This window comes from Equus przewalskii, chromosome 31 (assembly GCF_037783145.1).
Source record: "Equus przewalskii isolate Varuska chromosome 31, EquPr2, whole genome shotgun sequence".
Lineage (NCBI taxonomy): Eukaryota > Metazoa > Chordata > Mammalia > Perissodactyla > Equidae > Equus > Equus przewalskii.
Window position 1 is genome coordinate 21409612 of NC_091861.1, and position 19267 is coordinate 21428878.

Sequence of the window (19267 nt, forward strand, 5' to 3'; positions counted from 1 at the left end):
GCACGGGAATCATATAGGGTGTTTTTAAACCTACACAAGCCCAAACCACACCTCAGGAGACTGGGATTCAATGGGTTGAGATTGGAGTCAAGAAATCCGTATTTTTCCATGAGTGACCAGGTATTTGATGCAGGTGCTCTAAGAACCTTATGTTGAAACAAATGCTTGTCCAGACGTGCTTCTGAGCCTTCCTAATTGTTTTGAATACATGTTCTCCCCACCATAGATTTAATAAGCTTACAAACAAAAATCACGATTTACAGTTTCCATACCCCCCAAGAGTCTGGCACAGTATCCTCTACATATAAAGAAAATTAAATATTTGTTAGAAAAAGGATTTAGAGTTAGTAAGAAATTCTAATTGTTCCTAAATATTTATATCTCTTTAAAAATTGTCCCAGTTGATTTTTTAAAAATATTTACATTTGTTTTAGTGGTCCCCTTGATTAAAAAAAAACAACACAGAACATTTATAACATAACTTTGGTTATATATACACTCAGACTATTATATTATCGTCAGGATTTGTACTTACGTGGCTTTTTTTTAATACAAAGTCATATAGTTACAATTTAAATACTGGCTAATCAGCCTTTCACAGATTTTAGTTGTTACTAACAGTTTCCTTAAAGGAAATCAAGTTTCCTTTAAAAGAGTTATACTTTTTATAAACAAGAAATCATGGTGATTTCTTAAGTTATGGAGGAAATGTACATAAATATATATTATATATGTATATTTATATATTAAATATATGTAAATTTCCTTCGCAACATAAGAAATCATCACAATTCCTAAAGTCTACAATAATACACAAACACACACATACATAGACACATATATACACACACATATATGTATGTGTATAGAGAGAGAGGAGTCAACTTTAGCTAATTAAAATATGGTGTAAATGAGGCAAGGAGTCCAAAGTAATTAGTCTCCTGGTATTCCACACCCTAAATGTTATCAGATAGTTCACAAATGTCAGTCAGCTTGCACATCAAGGAAACTAGGGGAGGGCATCCAGGCGAATAGATATCTGTACTCATCTTTCCATTTTTTCCATGTCCCCTCCATTGTTAATACTGCTGTCGTCCCCTACATTACATGACTATGATGTGTTCAGGAGTAACATTCTCTATGTTTATCTTGTTTTGGGTTTGTTGAGTTTCTTCAATTGCAATTTAATGTTTTTCATTAAATTTGGGTAAGTTTTATCAGCTCATTAACCAGCCGACACAGGCCCCATTGGAGTCTGATTTTGCTTAGAACTTACTTGTCTCTTACTTGACTCTTATTCACAGAAAAAAGCTTGAAAGCTTTGACTATTTCTGAGACATAATATAAACAAAAGGAGAGAGAAAGAAGGAACAGAGAAGCCGGTGATGGTGGAAATGAGATACTGGAACATACTCCAAAAGCACAGTAAACTGCTCAATTGGAATTACAATATGCCACAGACAAAACTCCCACTGGTACTCTAGTCAACAAAAGTCATGTTAGCCACTGTGTCACCAGCATGCTACCAGATGCTCAATTTTTATCTCATCATAAGCTTTATCTCATCATAAATCATTTATAAGTGAAACCATTTCACTGACTCAAAAATAGAAGTCGGTAGGGAAATCCTACTGGTCTGCTTCATAGAAATATATTTTATAGACACCTCTGCTGTAATAAATGTATTCTATAAAATAATCAATGTCTTTCTACCCTATACCATATACGCTTTCATTACCACTCTTTCACAAACTCTCTCTCACTTTAACATTTTTCTCAAGGAGTATGCCAACTGAAAGGAATGTGGAAAATCAGAATCTTTGAGATTGATCCAAGATTCGTTTATATAACTCACAGGTAAAGAAATAAGAGCCGAGTCTAGAATGAAGCATATGAAAGTCCCAGATGGTCTAAAAGCAAGTCTTTCCCACCAGCTTACTTACCGCGTCACGTGCCTTTCATCAGCATTTAAGTGAGGAGAGTCCCACCTAACCTTACACACAGGACATCTGAGGACAAATGACCACTTGTACCGCTTTGAAGTCCTGAAAGATAGCCTTTTACTCACAAAAGGCAGTTTGGATGGAGTTTTATTTAAAGCTTTTCATTGGCTTTCTGTACCAAATGAGGGGTAAACTCAAGGTTCTTTTTACTTCTTTCTTATCAAATATGGCAAAGTCACTCACACCAAAGCTAAAACATAAAGACTTGCCAATCCCTCACATCCTTTAAGAGCTACACACTTTTGTTGACTTATGCTGGGATGGAATTTCAAAGACAAGGCGCATGCGAATTTCAACTGTGGTCAATATATTTAGCAAAAACAGCTGGAATAGTTGTCTAAAACAAGAGGAACTACAGAAAATTATGTTTAATTCTCACGTATGTCACTTGAGTTCAAAGAATCAAAAACGCACTGATAATCTGAGAAGTTTTTCTTCTACCTAAGAAACAGCTAATCACAAGAGCACACGATTTCTATTTCCAGTGGGCATGTTCAGTGAAAATAAAAATAGAATTCACTGACTATCTGTGTATCCTCCTTCTTAAAAACCGCTTTGAATAGATATCAAAGGAAATATGGTTTTAAAATTATCATTTAAAAAAGGAGAGCATTTGAACAAGAACATATATCAGATTTCCTTTTATTTATGAATTCTGAATTTTGGCTCTATCGTAATGCCTTTGCCAGGAAAGTCAGGTGGTGTTCTCATAATCAAGTAGGGATTTCCTCTAGTGTTCTCAATGAGGAAGTTTCTAGTCATCCCAGAAGGAGGATTAACAACCAAGATTTCCCATCTGGTGGTGAAGATGGAGAGGTTAAGGATAAGGAGCCAGAGACGAAGTTCTGAGCTGAACCACTCCCAGTGAACAGAAAGGAGGCCTCCATCTGGGTTCTTACAGCATGTGATTTCCTTCACTACCGTGGGTTTATCAATTTAACTCACATCCAGCCAGATGATAGGCTGGTTTTTATTTCTAAAATTACTGACAATGATGCATATGACCTAAAAGTAATCCAATAAGAATCTCTGGCCCTTGAGGAGTTAGTAGTCCACGTGTGAATTCATGGTGCATCCACAAACAATGTTATTACTACCCAGAAAGCATTTTCAACACAAATTGTTATATGAGAGTCTTTAATGTTTTAACCTTGGAGGTGAAATTAAGAAATTAAGAATGTTTGTGTTTGCATGAATAATCTTGCCATGGTAGCTTTTAGAAACTAATTCTCCTCCCAACCCCGACCTCCCTGGCCCTCCTAAATAGCCTAATACATTCATTCAATTAGCACAGGTATTTTGGCAAAAAGTTCTCTCCACCCACCCGATTTATAACCGAGCCCCAGGGCGAATCAGTCTAGAAATCAGACCCGTGAGGAAGGATTATGTTATCCGCCAAGGCAATGCTACGTGCTCCAGTTTACACCTTTCTGTTGATAGTTACCCTGGAACTCAAGAAGCCACACTGGGCTCTGGGGAAATGAGATTAATCAGATGTGATGAAATGCTGATTCGGTATTAGAGAATATTTCAGTGATACCATAGATACATCCATCTTTCAGATGAATACAACAATTTGCTCCTACAGTAATGAGGAATAGTAAGATGTTTTAAGGGGATGATGTAAGCATGGTATCAAAACTTTATTTGGACAACAGACAATAAAAGTACTTACAGGGGCGGGCCCTGTGGCGCAGAGGTTATATTCACACACTCCACTTCGGTGGCCTGGGGTTCGCCTGTTCACATCCTGGGTGCGGACCTACACACTGCTTATCAAGCCATGCTGTGGCAGGCAACCCACATATAAAAAGTAAAGGAACATGGGCACGGATGTTAGCTCAGGACCAATCTTCCTCAGCAAAAAGAGGAGGATTGGTGGCAGATATTAGCTCAGGGCTAATCTTTCTCCCAAAAAAAGTAATTAATTAATTAATTAATTAAAATAAAAGTAGTTATATACACAGACATTATCCCCATTTTCAATATCTTTAGCAGACATGCACTGCTAGGGTTTTAGGCCTTATTTTTTTTTTTTTCCTCTCTTTTTTCTACTAGAGAAAAACTAAGACTTTATCTTCTTTTTATGAAAAACTACAGCAAACTTACAGCACGTAGACATCTTCAATGCTTACGTCTTCTTCCTCATCACCTTCAGTTCCACCAACGCAGACCCCTTCTCCTGTCCCCAGAATAAAGTGATCAAATCGCGACAATAGAGACTGAGAAAAATATTTGAGGTACTGGAGACTCCATTTCTTCCCTTTGTGCTGATTCCTACTCCTTCTCCATGGAAACAGTTTCTTTTTTTTTCAACAAACACTCGCTGGCCTATGATAACATAAACATACTTTGCACTGAATAAATTTTGCCTAAAGTTTACTGCACACATTCAAAGTCAATCATACGACTATATCAATAAAATGCCCCAGAGTTGAGAATATCTCAATGTTTCTGGGGTAAAAAACTCAGTAACATTTCTAAGGCATTCCTAGACCCCCTATCTCCTATCACTGAAGTATCTCAATAAGTCGTTGCTTATTACAGAGAAAACTATGTTTCAAAAAAAGGTAAGGACACAAGCTATAAATCCACGATAAAAGGACATTGATACATGTTTTTGTTTCTTCAATGAACAAATATTTATTGAGAGTCAACCAAATGCAGAGCATTATGCTAGTAATCTGGTGCAGGAAAGGGGCTGTGTCAGGAAGGTTGAAAATAAATATTGCAACACTCCAAAATTCCGAAACAATTTACAACCTTGGGGGAGAGGGGACTGAAATGGAGGAAAGGTTAATTATTAATATAAAGTAATTTTATTCAGCAGATAAGAATATACTTTTGAATCCAGGTTTCACCAATTTTAGCTGGTGGCCTTTATTCAGTTCTCCAAAATATCTCCTTATCTGAAATGAGAATAAAAATAGCACCTTTCCCATGAGGTCTGAGGATTAAATAAGAAGATGCTCTTAGTACAATGCTTGGCACTCAGGAAGCACTCAGGAAATGCCGTCTAAGTTATTAGGTGTCAAATGAGCAATACAGACAAGATCATAAGAACCTGGAAACGGAATTGAAGTACTACAGAACAAGGCCGTCAAAGGGAGCTTCAAGCCTGAGGGAGGACTTCCCCATGAACTTGAAAGATGGTTAGGACATGAATGGGCAGAGATGACTGAGTGAGAACTACAGTCTGTGGAAATGAGTAACAGTGGAAGGATAGACATGTCACATTTACTGGGCCAGTCTAACTAGAGTAGAAGGTGTGGGTTGAAATTTACTAGGAAGTAGTATTGAAAAAGAAAGTAGAGGCCAAATGATGAGGGACTTTGAATAAAAGGCAAAATAATCTGCACTTTATTGGTAACGGGGAGTCATTGGAGATTGGTGACTTTGCATATTGATCAAAAATATTCACACAAACTTATGGAATTTAGCTTTTGACAACAAACGTTCCAGAATAAAACTCAAGATGGTAATTAGAGAAAGTGACCCGTTTAGAAGTATGTTTAGATTTTTCTAACCCATGCGTCATAGTTTAATGTCTTTGCCCTATCACATTCCATTTTCGGACAGATGTCCAGGGGTCTTTGAATTTCCAAGCAAAAGGTAATAGTTAATCTATTTTTACCTAAGATACTAAACATGTTTGGTCTACTGAGGTCTCCGAGTAGAGGAGGATAAAGCAATGGTAAACAGAAATTACCTAATGAGTCAACTGTGTGTCTAGTCTTGAAAAAGCTGTCTTCGTATTACCTCATTCTGATTACAAGCCAGCTATTCATCAGATCTCATTAAGCAGATAAGCATGCAAAATTAATCTTCATAATACTCAACGTGATTTTAGGCCAGACCAAAGATTCCTATATATTTTATGTCTTCTGAAATGTTAAAAATTAAAAAAAATTAATAGAACCTTTTAGTTTTAAAATTCCAGAACTCTGAAAAATTTCAAATCCAAAACCTAACACAGGCTTCCATGTGTTTCATTTCAGATTTAAAAATACATTCTTTTTGTCTGTGATTACCTAAAAAATATTAAAGCATGGAATATATCTATTCTACAGACATCATACTTAAATAAAAGAGCAATTTTTGGTCTTGGTAGAAATTCCTCTATTATCCTAGAATAAAAGTCTAGTAGCAAATATGGAGAACTCTCATGGATCCTCTCTGTCTTGCATTCATTATTTTCTTTTCCTTTGGTACAGATATGGTTCAGGACCATACCTAAAAATGGACATACGAAAGGATTTATCGCCTTTTCCCCATGAAAACAGCTTTCAGCTTCGGCGCCCCGTCTCTTGCAGCTGGGAATTATAACACTAAAAGTTAGAACGGGCCAGAGACAAAACTGTGGAGGAAATAGTTTAGGGTTTTGTGCCCTTACAGTATCCTAGATCCTTAATGCAGGCAGCTTTGTGCTCTGAACACACATTTCTGCCTTTCTTTCAATGAGCCCTTGTTACTCAAGTCACTGCAAATTAACTGAAGTCAATCTGATGAATTAACTAATACTCATAAGATTCAAATGTATGACAATAACTTAGGCCGCACCTTGGGAGAGCATGGGGAGTGAGGGATCCATATCTTAATAGGGGTGTTTTCAGACAAACTGCTTTAACCATTAGAAAAAGAATTTAATTGCTGACTCTAAAACCCAGAGGGGTACCTGGGAAGAGATGCTTTCTAGCAGAGTTCCCTCAAACCAAATCACTCTGAGGACGCAGTCATTCTACCAATAAGGGCAGCCTCGCCTGAGGATAAAGGAACCCTGTCCTTTATCACCTATCCTTAAAGGTGCTTATCCTTTAAGCACCATGTGAAGGGTCAACAGTCGCCAATTCCTGACTCCAGGCACGTCTCTACACAGCTGAGTCATCTCTAAAGGAAAGACCTCTGCTCCTATTCAGTTCAGCTCCACAACCATTTACTCAGCAGCCACGAGCAGTAAATAAACTACCACGTGGGCTAATGTGGGGCAGCAGTGTTCAGCTTGGCCTAGTGACACATGACCTGCTGCAATCAATCGTGGGAAAGCAGTCACTGCTCATCCCTAAGACTTATTTTAGTTCTTCTTCATCTTGATGGCCAAAATCTCAGTCAATCCCTAGCATGTCTTGAGTGTGAGTACGTGGTGCTGTGCAGCAAAGCTTAAGCACACTGATTGGCAAAGTAAGGAGCCCACACTCTCCTGAGTGCTCAGCAACTACTGCTCCCAAATGTCTCTCCACCAGCCTAAGAGTGTGCTCTTGAACTTCGGCAGCAAGAAATTTTGCAAGAGGCTTCACAGCTTAGTTGTAACCTGGCAGAGTTCATCCCAATAGCCTTAAGCTTAAAATAGTTGAAACTAGTATTAAATATTACTAGATTAAAATCTTCTGGAGTGCAGTGACTATGTTTTATAATCCACTGTGTCGATGCAAACAATCCATAATCAATCTATAAATCAAAATGGGGGTGAGTTTATCATGAGCCAGGTCTAAGGACTATAACCCGGGGCCTCCCTTCCCCAAGGAAGGAAGGGCAGCAAAGAAGTGGGGTGTACAGATTGGTTATAAACCATCTTGAAACAAAGAGCATACATTACATATGATAGGAATGTCCCTTGTACTACTGTCAGGGGATGCTTAGCTGGCTCAGCAGGTCAGTGGTGACAAGGTGAGCACAGCAGGTCAGTAATCCTTAGCTCCCAGGATGAGATGCTTATCCTTAAAGCAACGCGAATATGGAGGGAAGTTACATCCCTATCTTTAAGGGCATCATTCTTATCTTTGGGACACAGTAAGTAGTTAAAGCAGATGTACGATGCATGCTCAACGGGCCACATCAGACCCTTTTGAAAAAACAAGGTCAGGCTGAATTAGTTTTAACCCAAATGGCTTCTTCATCTACTCCAATATATCCTACTGCTTTTCATTTATTTGTCAATAGTAACATTCAGCATCTTCAAAGGTTGCTCAATGGGTGAAACAGAAAAAGGACAACACATTGAGTCTGGGGAAACAATGAGCTGGGAACTTCAGGCCCCTCTCCTCCTACCCCACTCACCTCGCTGGTTGCCCTGAGGCATCCCTGAAACCTTCAAGGTTTCTCAGAGCACAGGTTAAAGGCATCACACCAAGCTTTAAATTCTATAACTGCAAGGATAAAGTTCACCTGCTTTATCACTGCCATCCTAGTGCATGCCATAGGTTTGTTATGAAACCAAAGTGGGTTCCCTCCGGATAAGTTAAATCAGACTCTCCACCAGAAGCAGTTGTCTCACAAAGTAAAGTGTATTTGCGGCAAACAGGAGACCATGTGGAATTGTTTCCAGAGTCATGGTGTCCTCCAAACAAAGAGAAGCAGGGACCTTTTATTTCGGATGTGGATGAATATTCAACAAGGAGAGGTGGGTATTCGCTTGCACAGGCTCAGTTGGAAAACATGCTTCCACATACACCGCAGGTTACAGCGATAAGGCCTAAGCTCCTCCTGGAGAGATCTTAGCATTAAAAATAAGGCAAAGGTCATAGGTGTAGCTCTCATGGTGATGCTTGGTCTGTCCAGGGTGGTTGGTGACTTCATCTCCTTAAGATAGCAAAAGGGAAAAAGAACAATTTGGAAAAACAGTTAAAATATCCAAACCCACCCTTGAGTTTCTTGGGACAACGAGTCTGTGACAGGTTGTGGCTCATAGGACATGCTCAGTAAATACTGATAGAAGGAATGAATGCAGGACCATCACATTTCAATAAACCACACAAGGAAATGGGGTAAATTTTTAAAAGACTCTATAGTAATCATCTTATTCATCGTAGGATTCCTATAACATTGCCTTTAAAAACTAAAAAAGCCTAAACAAAAAATCCTCAAAATGCATGTGGAGAAATTTTATGTTACTGTAGTAAATGTAACAATTCATTGGGCTGCAGGTCTTCAAGAACAGAAACTAAACAAACAAACAAACAAACTCCATTTCAGGAGCAGCTATTCCATTGTGCTTGAGTAGAATGAAAATTGGGATTCATCTCCAAATTCACTCATGCTCCTCATTGGCTTGAGTTTGAGCCATGCATCATTTATTATCCTTTTGGAGAATTCTTTCTCCGGTCACTGGCTATGGCTGCTGAAGGGAGTGACTCTTTCCTTGGGTTCCCGATCTAGCTTTGTTCCAACTTCAGAGTGCCCTTGACCTACTCAAATTAATGCTCCAGTTCCAAGTTACAGGAAGCTTTCCCCAACCCAGATCGTTAAAGACTCATGTTTCACTGACAAAGGTGGGTACACTTTAAGGTTGCCCAAAGGCAGAGCCCGCCCAGAAGCTCTTCCGTGGCATTTCTTAATTAGAACAGCACACGCTGGTCGCTGAAGACAAGGAACTGTACAATGTTTGCTGACAAATTATATTGAATTTATAAAGTGAAGTTATCAAGGGAAACTGCCTTCTTCACTGAGACAAACAAATGTCTTCTACAGCGCGAGTCAGCAATCAAAATCATCAAAGAGGCAATCAAAAATCATCTGACAGGAGAACCTTTGGGATATTTTCATTTATTAGAAATAATGGCGAAGTGGTTCCAAAAATTTAAATTTATACATACAAGAGTGCACAGTTATAAGACCCATACTGTTCATAGTTTATATTGATCAATTCTAATAAAAATATTAAAAGACTAAAATATTTTTGAGACATGGAGACAGATTGGGGAGAGAGAAAAAAGTGAGTTCTGTTAGAGAAGATCTCACTTATGACTCAAGGATTATATCAGTCACATCAGCTTTCACTCTGATTTGAGAAATTCCTTAAAAGAGTATATGTCAGCCATGTGGATCTATGTCTGCAGTTTGGTCATAGGCTCCAAAAGAGTAAGGATATTCTAAGATTGATACGCCCATTTCAAAAATTAAAAATTCTAGGAATTCAAAGATTCACTTTCCTTCCTCTCTTGAAGGATGGGTGCTTAGTAATTCAGACAACTTGTAAAGTTAGTTCAAGAAACATATCTGCAAAAACTTGAAGATAATTCATAGTCAAACCCTCAGACTCATCTCTAAAACTCTGGCTTTGTCCCCACTGCAAAGCTCTGAAATTCTCCAAAATCTACTGTTCCATTGGAGTCAGAACATTCAAGCCATGGAAGAAAATTCAGCTTTCTATTAGCATTTGGTCTATCCGCACACTCAGTTTTAGCCTGAATACCTGCATTTCCTTGAACAAATCAGTACTATTCATTTTTCTTTATTGTTTAAATTTCAATATGCTCAGATTTCTCATCATATCATAGAAAGATACAATTTAAGAACCACTCATATCGCTCAAATTGGCGCTCTCAAAATCCTCTGACTGAAAAAAAAATACTTAGTCTGAAAAAAGCAGCCCAATGAATATCTTCAATAACTTTCCATGCCCCGGCCATCTATCGCCACATTCTATTTCAACATCTTCCAAACACGTCATAAACTATTTAAGGGCTAAGGGGATGAGAACAAAAGAGAGTTTCAAATGTGGTCGATTTCTCCATCTGTGCTATTAACTTGGCTTGCAAAGTTTATTGCACAAACTCTGATAATTTATAGTACAATGGGAGCTGTGCACAAAAATAGTTGTCTTTAAACTTAAATGACTAAAATATTTTCTTCTTTTCATCAGATGCCCCATCTGTGGCAAATGAACTCCGTTTTTACTGCTCTGAAGGTGATGGAAATTTTCTATCTCTTGATCTTGGTGGTAGTTACAATGTTTAAAAGTCACATTTATAAAAAGTTACAAGGCTATACTCAAGATTTGAATTTTTTACCATACAGTAATTATACTACAGTAATTATACTATACTCTATTCAGGAAGAATGCGTTCAAATCCTAGAGCAAGCAGATCTTTGCAGAATTAACCTGGGTCTCAGTTTTCACATATATAAAATAGTAATAATTATGCCTCCTTCCCCTCATGGTTATATAATTTATGTAGCCAGGGGAAGAGCTATTTTTCATACAATAAAAATTAGCTAACGCCAGGTGCCACTGAACTTAAGACACAAAGCTTAAGAGCATTTTGATTATTTTCAATTGCTTGGAAATCTGCATAGTTATCATTTGCTCCCTGCCTCCTTTCTCCTGCTCCAAACCCACCCCAGTTGCTATTCAGCAAGAAAAGGTTGGCCTGGCACTGGTCATACCCTTGCAATTTGAGGCTGCAGTGCTGATGTCACACTCTGAACACTGGGCAGGGCACCAGGAACCTTTCTGTGTCCCTTTTCAGAGAGCCAGCATTGACTTCCCGAGCCTACTTTTAGTTGTAATACGGACCTGGCATAGAAACCCCTTTGACCCCAGGGCTGGTGTCCTAAATGGTTCGCTGGGTCTTTTTTCTTGTATTCTCATTCCTTTGTCCAAAAGAGAAAGAGAAGGAAACCTAAGCTGGAAAGCTACCCTGGTGACAAAGCTTCTCCCCTTTATTCCGAAATTGGGAACAATTGTGAAAGCAATTTGGGGCTGAATGCTAGAGATTCTGTTATACGCTTTAAAGAGAGATTTGCAGTCACATTCTGATGACTAATGTTCATGACTGTTTTTCTTAAGGAAACAAGTCCTATTCCCCTCGGCAACGTTAAGCAGAAATTCACGTGTAACAGAACAAGTCTTAGGGAGAATCAGGCAGTGATTTCTTCACAGAGAGCAAACATTTTAAACCAAATCAGTTTGTAAGACAAGCGATTCTTAAGCACTTTCCTTTGAGCAAGATAACTGTGTCTTCACACCCCAGGAGTCTTCACAGAGCATCTTCCACACTGAATGCTTTAACAATATTTTCAAAACAGTTTTCCCAACCATCAGTTCAACTGCATGAACTGGCCATTTATGGCACACTGCCAGACACCATTACAGTGTTCAGCCAGTTACACTGAACTACTCTTAAGCTGAAGCCAGAGAGCCAAGAATCTTTTTGCCTAACTATATTAGTCTCAGCAAAAACACTAATTTTAAGATCATTTAAATCAGCTTATTTCCTAACATATGGCACATGCAAAATATGTTTAAAAGCTATTTAAATCATTTTTATCTTTCCTCAGCTACTGCTTCTTTGGCTAGGAAATGGTATGAGTTATGCATGAATTAGAAATTAATATTAGGTAGTATTTATTGAGGCCTTACCATACCAGACACTATGCTAAATTAACACGTTTAATCCTCATAAAAGTGCTGTTTTAGATATATATAATTATTATTAGCTCTGTTCTTCAGATAAGGAAATTAAGACTCAGAGAGGGTAAGAAACTTGTCCAAAGTCACACAGCAGTTATTTTCATTCAGGCAGTAAGGCTCCAGAGCACATGCTTTTAACTCCATGATATACGGTACAACTGTACTGTAAATCGTCTACCACTTATACACAACCCAGCAAGAGAGTTTCTTGACAGAAAAATCAAATATCAAATTTAAAAGGCACAAAAATATCCATGTTTTGGCTTTCATTTCTTTACCAGCATGTCCTATCACTTTCTGGGTGACCCCTACGTGCCTGGCACTGTTTCAGCTGCTACCTAAACAGAGAATAAGACAGACAAGGTCCCTGTCCTCAAGGGGCTTGTTTCTCGTAGGAGCAGGAAGCGACAGAGAATAAAACTATAAACAAGAGAAACTCAGAATCTGCTACGCGCTGCGAAGGAAAATTGAATAATATGATAGAAGGTGCCTTTGAGACAAGATGAGGGTAACTTAAATAGAGAGGTCTGGAAAGCGCTCTCTGAGGACACAGTATCTGAGCTGAAAAGAAAAATAACAAATTACAGAGGCCGGAGACCAGAGAGCACTTCCCTTGTGCACAGCTGAAAAGGGAAGAAAAGGGGAGCCCTCTGGCTGGAATCTAGTGAGCAGTGCACCCGTGGAGTGTGCTGCAGTCAGACAAGCGGAAAAGCAAGCTCAGAAACAGCCATCCAGGCAACGGACAGATTTTCTTCTGAGCACAACAGGCAACCGCTGGAGGGTTTCGAGCAGGGCGACACAGACCACTCTGGCTTCCTCGTGGATTGTAGCAGAGACACAAGCAGAGCGGGGAGACCAGTGAGCAGGTCAACCATCTCAGTGAGAAGGGAGAGGGGCTCGGGTTACGGTAATAAACATAGAGAAGAAGAGGAATAAATGGTTTCCGAGAAGCATTTTGGACGCGTATTGACAGGTCTTTTGGCTAAGAGCAAGCGCATGGTGGTGACACTTCCTGAGACGGAGGAGGTCTGGAAGGGAACAGGATGGGAGAGGTGGTCCAGAGGCAGGGAGGAGGGGAGAACAGATTCAGGAGTTCTTTTCCCACGTGTTGAGTCTGAATCGTTTCATTCGTATCCAAATAGAGATTGTTCACAGCAATTTTTGAGTCTTCCCTTAGCCTCTGATTCTGACGACAGGACAGGGCAGGCTGGCTGTAATGCATGAGCTCAACATACATAGCCAGTTATAGCACAAATGAAATCTGTACTGTAACCCAAGGGGGATAGTTAAGGTGGACAGAAGTTTAGTCTCAGTAGAATGTAACTGCTTCAAGATGTAACGTCTTCACTATCTGAAAGCCGTTAGATGACCTGGAAGGCTGAAATGTTTACATAACACAGAAGAACCCACCTCCTGTATGCTCTGATCACCACCTGGAGCGGGCCTTTAGAGCTGCTAAAGGGACAAATAGAAATGGCAAGCAATAGGATACATTGGAGTAGATGAGGAAGCCATTTGGTGAAACCGAATTGGGCTTGACTTTGTTTTTCCAAAAGGGTCTGACGTGGCCATTGAGCATGCATTGTATATCTGCTTTAAGCATTTCCTATGTCCCAAAGACAAGAACAAATGGCCTTAAGATAAAGGTGCAACTTCCCCCACAATGGCATTTCCTTAAGGATAAGCATCTCTCCCTATGCTAGGAACTGATTGCTGCGCTCACCTATGACAAATATAAATGGCAAGCAATAGGATATATTGGAGTATATGAGGAAGCCATTTGGTATAAACCTAATTCGGCTGACTTTATTTTTTTTCAAAAGGTCCTGACTGTGGCCATTGAGCATGCATTGTATATACATTTCCTATGGCAAGAACAAAGGCCTTTGAGATAAAGGTGCAACTTCCCCCGACATTGGCATTTCCTTAAGGATAAGCATCTTTCCTTAGGCTAGGAACTGATTGCTGCACTCACTTTTGACCACCCAGCTCACCTGTGACCACTCAGCTGGGGACAACAGACTGGGCACCCTGCTGTGTTCACTGAGACAGCAGACCTACCTGCTATTTCCATCAATCGCTGTGCCGACAGAGCAGTCTCGTGACTATTGTAAAAGGGGCATTTCAATCCTACATGAAACATCCTCTCGGGGGGTATATAACCACTCTGTGCACCCGACTTCTTTGGTGCCCTTTCTTCTGGGAAGAAAGGCCCTGGGCCATGGTCCTCAGATTTCAGCTCAGAATAAACTCACCCAAATTTTCATTAATAGATTGGTTATGGATTATTTTCCTCGACACCTGTGACCACCCAGCTGGAGACAACAGACCTGCCACCCTGCTGTGTCCACCAAGACAGCAGACCTACTACCTGCTGTGTCCATCAATCGCTGTGCCGACAGAGCAGTCTCGTGACTATTGTAAACGGGACATTTCAATCATAGGTGAAACATGCTCTTTGAGGGTATATGACCACTCTGTGCAGCCCACTTCTTTGGTGCCCTGCCTTCCTTGGGGAAGGAAGGCCCAGGCTATATGGTCCTCACATTTTGGCTCAGAATAAGCTCACCCCAATGTTCGTTTATAGATTGGTTATGGGTTATTTGTGTGGACACCAGGATGCTCTATTTCCTTAGTTGTTCACACTCCTACTCTCCCAGATGACTATTTCATAACTGCTCCTCATTCCCCAAACTTCGAACAGCTCCTTCCCAGACTCGCTCAGCTGAGGACCTTGCTTCTCGCTTCAGAACAACCCGTGTCTGTATCCACATATCCTACCTGCTCTCCAGTTACCATCTAGAAATGTCTGTACTCCCAGCGGAGGTAAACTAGATCCCCCGCCTTGTGGCTGCCCAAGGACTTTGCCCAGCATTTCTCCACTCTCTCCCCCTTATTAACCAATCCTTCCTTTCATACTGGACCTCTGGATCTTTCACATCTGCACACCGACATTTATTTTTCACTGCCTAAAAGAAAAAAGTATTTGGATCCCCACTTTTTCTGCCAGCTACAGTCCTGTGTCTTTCCTCTCCTCTGTAGCAAACTCCTAAAAATGTAGTCTGTATTCACCATCTCCAATTTCTCTCCTTTCACCTCTTATCCTGCCTTAAATTCACTACAAATTTTATCCCCACCACTCCTCCAAAGACTGCTCTACTCAAGATTGCCAATAATCCAGCAGTTGAATTCACGTGTCATTTCTCAGTCCTCACGTTGCTTAACAGCAGTATATATAATGCAAATGATTACTCTCTCTTCCTTGAAATATTTTCTTTCTCTTGGCTTCCAGGACACCAACTCTCCTGATTTCTTCCTAGCTCATGGCCAACCTTTCTCAGGTTTCTTTTTAGATTCCTCTTCTCTCCAACCTCTTGGCCTCAGAATGCCTCTTTATCTACACTCATTCCCTTAGTGATGGCTTTGAGTACTATCCACAGGATGTCAACTCCCAAATATTTATCTCCCTCCCAAATCTCTTTCCGGACTTTTATATCCAATGTCATGCTTAACATCTTCACTTCGATGTCTAAAAGGCATCTTATATCTAACATGCCCAACACTGAGCACCACCTCCAAACTCTTATCCACTCCCCCGAAAACCGTTCTATGGATGGCAGCTCCATCCTGCCAATTGCTCAAGCCAAAAGCTGGCATCATTCTTGATGTCTGTTTTCCTCTTATACTCCACCCCCAACCCATTGTTATCTTCATCTGACAGCTGAAGACCTGAGGCCTGGAGAAGCTAAGTGAGTTGCAAGCCACTTAGTTGATTCCTCAACTAGCAAGTGATTGCTGAGATTCAAATCCACTTCTCTCGAGCACTAAAGTCTGGGCCAAAGAGTGGACAACTCACCTTCAGTCTAGCTTGAATATTAGCCTGAAAATGAGTCCTCCAGCCAATCACTAGCACAGGAAAGGAATATATATGGTTTATGCAAATATTCCACAGGTTCTCTGAGGTGACTGAGTTGTAACTCTAAACTAATATATTGTCTCTGATACACTGCACTTTCACAGCTGGTGAAAGAAATCTGTTCAGCAGTTTTGTGAGCGCACCAACCTAAGAATAGTTTATCAAACACTGAGTAGGGGCATCTTTTCCTCTCTGACTTTAGATAAAAATCACCAGGCACTAAACCTTCCTAACTACGTTGTCTAGAATTCAGACGAGCAGATTTTCCAAAGCTCTTACCAGAAATGACAGTCAAACATATCCTCCCATCTCTCTTTCTCTGACCCCATGTCTTTTCATGTGGCTTTCCGAGTTTGGCAATTGTTGACAGATTTATGAAGCTGTGGAAAGACGCTGATGACCCCATTCCATTTTTCCTCCCCTTGGTAATTCCTGAACACGGCATTATCAGATTGTCTCAAAGATGTTATCTGTGTAAATTGTTTTGATTCTTTGACCCCAATGTTTTTGTTACACATACTCCACACGATGTCAGGAACTATCATTTGCAGAAAAGGGCTTGGAGAAGCCACTCAGTTCACGGTGCAGAAACATTGTTTACAAGTGTTCTAATGGGTCAGTTCCTCTCATGGGGACGACTTCCAGAGTACTAGTGGCCTCTCGAAAGTTCTGGCAGCATTTTGGCTTTAAATCCCAATATTTAGCTTCACGATCCTTTATGCTTTTAGGAACGGCAGTGGGATATTGGAGAATAAGTTTAAAGAACAGTCATTTTCATGACTCAAAGTTCTCCTTCTATGATATATTGCAAAGACCAGCAATTTTTTACGATTTTTAAATAATCTAATAATTTCTCCATTCTTGCACTAAAAGAAACTGTCGTCTCTCCTCCTTCCTTACCGTGATTTGAATTTGCTCATTCACCCCGAGAACAACACTTCTCTGTTAAAGCCACAGTGGGCTGGCTGCTATTCCTTACTTTCCAGTCTGGGGAAGGACTCAAAACCAACAATTCCTGAAAGCTCCTGCTAAAAGAAAATCAACTGGAAGAACCTCTATCTGCACACACTCTTCCTAATTCTCCCATCATTAGCTACACTGAACAGCACTTGTCATGGTCACTCGTTCTCATATATTGATGATATCTAAAATACAGGATGGACTCTTCCCAAAAGTGTGGATTAAAAAGGTGAACTGGCCCAAATATTTCAGGGTACATTGACCAAACATTAAGTATGCAGGCAATGAGAACTAGGGATTGTCCAACCAATGCACCCACATAGCTGTCCTGATCCCTCCACAGGACCACATTCAAAACCATGCTGTGTTGCTTCAAGTGTCATAGCTTCCCCATTGTCCTCATTTCCATCCTCATCAAGGTCCTCATGGGAAGCACCTCTGTCGTTCATTCCTCTCCCTAGGCTTGCTTTCACATGCTGCTCACAAGGAAGCTTGGAGCGAGCAGAGAACTTCCTTGGAACCATTCAACATAACTGCCATCATTGTGGGACCCTGTTAGAAGCTATAGGCCGTAGAGAAGCATGTGCTGCCTCTTATCTTCCTTGTGCTGTGTCTTTAAACACTTGACAATTTTATTAAAGAGGAAGCACCCTCCCTCCCCACAATCTCCTTTTCTATTTTTCCAAACATCACATTTCTGAGATGGCCCTTGAGAACTCCTCATTAGTATTTCTTTTTTTTCTGAGAAAGATTCACCCTGAACGAATATCTGTTGCCAATCTTCCCCCCACCTCTTTTTTTCCTCCCCAAAGCCCCAGTACCTAGTTGTATATTCTAGTTGTAAGTCCTTCTAGTTCTTCTATGTGAGCTGCCACCACAGCATGGCTACTGACAGATGGGTGGTGTAGTTCTGCACCTGGGAACCAAACCCAGGCTGCTGAAACAGAGTGCACCAAACTTTAAGCACTAGGCCATCAGGGATGGCTCTCTTTAGTACACATTTGTACTTCAGTCCATTATATACAGTACTAAGATATTTTTGCTCATTGTGTTTTAAACTGGACATGGTAAGTATAATGTCTATGGGTAATGACAAAAATGGAAGAAACTTTTGTTTGATCTATAGTCTAATGACCATGAAGATCCCATTTTTATAAAATATAGCAAAATAAAGAGAACTCTTAAAGAAAACTAACTTAGAAAATAGAATGAATAGAATAGAGAGTCTAAATTCACATCATGGGGTAATAAATAAAATTTAGAACTTGATGCAAGTCAACCCAACACCACATCCCTTAAGATGTGGGACTCAAAGTCCGCTGGAGAAACGTCAATTCAAATACGCACAGAGCTTAAGACTCCAACTGCTTTTTTGTGTGTGATGTACAACATTATGAGAACATCTCTCATCACTGAAGTACTCTTGACGAAGAATTCAGCTGTTTGAACTGGTGACTCGGGCTCAATGGAAGGGCCTGGACTCTCATGGGGCTGGGCTGGCTGTAGACACTGTACGATTCTGACTCAGCTACTATGTGCCTCGGGATTAATGACTGAGACTGTAATGATAAAGCAAACGCTGTAAGGGAGGTCAGAGCTACGGGGTCGTGGGGCAAAAATAGCTGAGACTAACCCTGGGCAAAGGGACTTTGCTTCTTCCTACACTCTGAGAAGCTACCGTCTGATCAGAAGAGACATCACGGCTGCAGTCAAGAAGGACAGAATCTAATCTCTTTTTTCACAGCAACACCGAATGGCAGTGACCACACATTCTCCAAGAAGAGAAACTGAAGTGGTTGCAGCAAGAATATCATTTCTGTACTAAATCATAAGTTGTTGAAAATTCAGTCAAAACATGCTTTCATAACAGCAGTTTAAACTTCAATTCCAGAAAGAAAAGCTAATAATTTCCCTTATAAGCATTTTAAAAATCTCCAAAAAAAGATAATAGCTACTGTTTAAAATTATTTAATTTTATAGAATGAACTACAATTTATATTCATAGCAAAAGCATAAAATTTCCTAAATTAAAAGTCAAATGGAAGGATAATTGTCATCTTATCTACAAATAATATTTTTTTGTACCTGTTATCATGATCATACGTTAATTTGTAGATAATGTATAAGTATCAAATCATAAATCAACTTTCTTATGTGGGAAAAAAATACTAAGAGAAAAGAGTAGTCATTTCTCCTGGA

The 19267-nt window shown here is 39.9% G+C and overlaps 1 long non-coding RNA gene across 2 annotated transcripts in view; it reads right to left on the minus strand.

Moving 5' to 3' along the window:
* LOC139080625 (uncharacterized) overlaps window positions 1–19267 on the minus strand; it is a 160581-nt gene that overhangs the window by 106082 nt on the left and 35232 nt on the right. Inside the window, exon 5 of one of the 2 annotated variants that reach the window (XR_011535271.1) lies at window positions 5343–8579. The exons of the other annotated variant lie outside the window; for it this stretch is intronic. This is a non-coding gene — a long non-coding RNA (uncharacterized lncRNA). Of the gene's footprint in view, window positions 1–5342; window positions 8580–19267 lie in introns of those variants that run through there. 2 annotated transcript variants of the gene reach the window in all.